General features: G+C 32.6%; 1 long non-coding RNA gene across 1 annotated transcript; it reads right to left on the bottom strand.

Moving 5' to 3' along the window:
- Positions 1-252: 252 nt before the first annotated feature.
- LOC111383506 lies at positions 253-2,572 on the bottom strand. Its single transcript, XR_002700751.1, has 3 exons — positions 2,306-2,572; positions 1,180-1,243; positions 253-466 (listed from the first exon to the last, which is right to left on the bottom strand). It is a non-coding gene; the product is annotated as an uncharacterized LOC111383506 (long non-coding RNA).
- Positions 2,573-4,669: the final 2,097 nt, after the last annotated feature.

The raw sequence follows: 4,669 nt of genomic DNA, 5'->3' as shown, positions 1-4,669 counted from the left end.
AGATCTGTAGTCTGCCAGACTATAAGTGCATCAAGAAATTAAAGTGTCATGGATTTTCATTGCATATTGGAGCACTAAATTATTATAAGTTCCATTGTGCATAATATTATAATGATAATAGATTTGAATAATACAAAGACAACCATATCAAGAAGAAGATTTTGTTTGTTCCATCAAACTTATTTTGTTTGCTAATCTTTTTAGCAATTCCTACTTTCACTTATTTTCTCCACCATAAATTGACAAACCACAAATTTATATTATCTTTTCATGTATCTTTAAATCTTGGAATACATTACTTGTACATAATATGGTGTCCACCCCCTCACATGGAGAGGGACCCACTTTGAATAAATTACTCCTATATTTTATTGGAAGTTGATCCCTCTCCATGTGAGGGGGATGGACACCGTCATGGACTCTGATGTAGCACCATCCTTAAATCTTTGGAGCCAAAAGCACAAATCTGTAATGCATCAGGGAAATAAATGCCTATCTTTATGACTTGAAATCAACTCTTCAGTTGAAAATCAATAACTTGACCCACCAATCAATAACAAATTAAAATCTTAACTTTGTTCTCACTAAATTTGATGGTCGACTACACAAATCAGTTTTCATTCCGTTCATTCATTGATGCCTCTGAGGGAGTACAGACAGTTACATCACAAAAAGAAGATAGAAAGGCATTAATTCTATAGCAGGAAAGAAGAAAGTTACTGCTGATTATAAGAAGAATCTCGATGCAAGAAAAATTAAACTTCCTTCAAATTGTATTAAAGAATAAGGATGAAATCTTAGGCACATTCCAGGATTTTCGAGTGACAGAGATGACAATTTACTTCTCACATATAAAGAATCTTAAAGCAAATAAAGGTAATCTTCAGTGAATTAAAGAATCATTCAGCGAAAAGTATAACACTAAACAATTTTACAATAACTTAAGATGGAGAAGTTATTCCAAAAATCAGAACACGTTGAAAATCCTGACAAATCATATAAAGAACATTCGGCTCAACTGGCAGAAGCTGAATCTAGCTAACTTTGTATGTGCAATTTTTAAAGTTTATCCTGTTACAAATAACTCAGATTCATGAAGATTACTAGGTGTATTAATATATAATTCGCGTTATTTTTGATTAATTATTCATTATGATGACAATTTGGTTGAGAATAGACCTTATATTTTCCCTATTGGATCGATACACTTAGCCGGTGGTGCTGGTCCACGTTCGGAAATGTTCTGTAATTGAAAAACGCAGATCGTAAGAACGATAGCTCCACTCGAGATACAATCAACATTAAAAATCTAAGCACGGCTGAACAAGAATGCACTGTAATTCTATGTTTCTTCTTTACATTGAAGTCCATATCATAGTGAATGGGAAGCCCTAGTTTACTTCTGCAAAATTATGACTTTTTTTCTTTGCGAAGGTGAAATTTGCAGGATTTGGACCACCCTTCAATAGACTGGATGACAACTTTTCTGCGTCCTCTTCTTAAGGCATACTTTAAAAAATTTACATAAATGGCTGTTTAAATTACAGTTTGTGTGGAAGGAGATGTGTTGCATATGAGGAAGATAATGCAATTAAACCTGTGGTCCACATAACATTCTGTAACTCGAAATTATTCAGAAACATTGTATATGGAAACCCTTTTTTCCTAATTAAAACATGACTAATAAAGAAATATACAGAAAACTTACTTTTAGTCTTTTGCTTATACTGAAAATAGAAAATGGAAATATGCATAGAAAAGGTTGCTAAAGACATCTTAAGTTAAAACGAGGGGAATACTAGTGACTGCTGGAAAATACGATAATTGGGAGATTTCGAGTAATTGTTGAAAACTTATTACTTCCCGCAAATAATGGCTATTATAGGAAACCTTTCTTGAATTATACATTTATTTATTTCCTCATTGAATGCAGAGATCTGGATGCAAAATAGCATGATATCAAAGAATTGTTATCTCTGTGATTTTTTAAAACAGATTCATTTAAATCTACAAAATAATATAGACAAAAGTGCATCTACAAACAGCCAAAACACAATAGTCAATGTCTCTTGGGTTTCACCATATGAAACACAGTAATTTCGAGAAGGTTGTCAGTAGATCTGTAAACAGTTACACAATCATGCAAGTAGAAAGGTAACATCCCATTCAATTTAACATAGAAATGAATATCCAATAGAAGAAAACTAATCATGTATGTAAAAAGATAAAATCAGCATGAAATTAACATAGAAATGAAATTATAATGAAGATCCACTGGGCAGAAAACAATATTGTCTAAAAATACCATGCTATAGTGAATCTGATCCTGAAAATGAATTCCCATATGACTCTCTCCATATCTTCCCACAGCTTAATTGAACTGCAAATGGGTTTTGTCCATACAATTATATGCAGTTCAAGAAAGCTGTGGAAAAGTATGACAAGGGCCAGCCTCTGCATATTCTGCAACCCTAAATAGGGTTTCTTTAAAAGAGAAGAGAGAAGATGAACTGTCTCTCTCTCTCTCTATATCTATCTATCTATATTTGTAGGTGGGTGGGGGTATGGCAAGGGGGTGTAGTTTTAGGTTTAGGTTTAGGGGAGAGGAAACGGTAGTATTTATAGGGGAATGGAAGTCTTTTCCACCAATCCCGAGAAGAATTTTGGGCTATTAAAAAGCTGAGAACATTTAATCCCATTAATATCATATGAATTTATCATGATTATATGAACGGTCAGGATGAGACCTATGAAATCTAACAGTTGAGAAGGAGTGACACAGATCTGTCCGTTTGAGGAGGGTACGTGCTTAAGCTTGTGGCTCGTGCTGTGCATGGTGAAGATTGTCAGTCGATTTCTATTAACTAGGTTTAGTTCCAATCAATTGGAAGAATATACATACATGTACATATAAACTATCATACATTTTCTCAATTATCGATTCTGCTAAAGTCTATGCGATTCCTATCCCACTTCTCAAACCCTCAAGAACCCCCCCAACTAGGGCTGAACATGGTCCGGTTCGGTTCGATTCTAACGAGAATCGAACCGATCCAAAATTTTCAAGTATTTAGTAAGTGGAACCGTCGGGTCCAAATTTAAGTACGAAAGGTTCGGTTCCATTCGGTTCCTTATTATAATTAAATTTTTTAATATACACAAAGTTACGTTAATTTAATTAATGATATATTTAATATTAGATCTTACAAAATAACGTAGTTCAATTTTATGTGTTTCACGTCTCTCTTTGCTGAGTTCTTCATAAATTTGATTATTAAAATCACAGAAAGAGAAAGATAACAAGCTCAAAATAATTAAGAGAGATGTTGTAGAGCTTTAATTCAATTTTCTCCGGTAGAAATGACACTACAGTAGAATAACAGATTTGGATAAAATTAAGGTCAATTTGATTAAGTCAATTTTGAACTGAATATTAGAAATTGAAAAATCATATTTTGTGGTTTGAACTAAATTAACTAGTTAACAAATTTATTAAGAAAAAATAAAATAATTTTACTTATTTAAAATAAATTAATTAAAAAATTACGGAGATTCGGTTCTTATTCGGTTCTTCGGGTCTTGGCCTAGAACCGAGAACCGAACCATACCCGTCGGTTCTTGATTCAAATACCCGTTCGGGTATTTAACTTGAGAAGAACCGTCGGGTTCGGTTCTGTTCGGTTCGGGTTCGGTTCGGGAGTTTTGTCCAGCCCTATTTGTCCAGCCCTACTACAATATCTCTTTTGACTCTTCTGGACGATCCAAGTTCGTTCACTGGTTTTTTAGTGGATCAACTAGTTGAAACCAACGTCAACTTTTTACCAATTTATGTACATATACATGTATATATAGGTGTGTATGTATGTGAAATAATAATTAGTCATCTTTACAAAACTTTTCTAAAAAATTTCATTAATTAAGGAGAGATTTCGAAATTCTCAAGATGATCATTATCTTAAACAATTTAATATGAAAACGAACTCTATCTATTTTAGATTGTTGAGACAACAGTTTAAGCTGCATTAGTTGACATGTCATATTAAGCCTTCATTTAATTTAGTTAAAAAATTGATTTAAAATATAAGTCAAGGTCAAGAATGAATCTTAATCATAAATTTCATAGGCCTTGCAACTTTTTATCTATATATTCCATTAACTTTTATCAAAATTTACTAAAATCTGATTTTTATCTAAATCTGATAGGACTGATTTAGATCGATAACATTGTTCTATTACTATTTACATGCATTAATTCCACGATAAATTCTATAATTGGGTTTAGTATGTGGCAAGACTTCTCCATGATTTTATTTCACTAGTTTATTTATTATTATTATTTTTTTTTGTCATAATGACTCTCGTTTTCTAATACTAAAAACTAGTTATATGGATCCTAACTTCTTAGAACAAGTCGAGTACTCTATATCATAAAGAAAACCTAAAAGCATATTCATAATATTGTTCAATTCTTGGTCCAACTAATCAAATACTAAATGAAAACAAAGCAAATTTTTTAAGGACTAAAATGAAAGAAAAATATTTGATTCACATGGGGTGGCATGTGAGGGTGACCCACATTGTAAAAATGAAGTGCACCCCGTATTTCCCGGACTAAGGTTTCTCTGTGTCGGGGTACGTTTTATGGAGGACACCACTTTCCTATATTCCG

This window comes from Olea europaea, unplaced genomic scaffold (genome assembly GCF_002742605.1).
Source record: "Olea europaea var. sylvestris unplaced genomic scaffold, O_europaea_v1 scaffold2704, whole genome shotgun sequence".
In the NCBI taxonomy this organism is placed as follows: Eukaryota; Viridiplantae; Streptophyta; class Magnoliopsida; order Lamiales; family Oleaceae; genus Olea; species Olea europaea.
The sequence above is the reverse complement of the archived record's forward strand: the minus strand, read 5'-3'. Positions and strand labels throughout refer to the sequence as shown.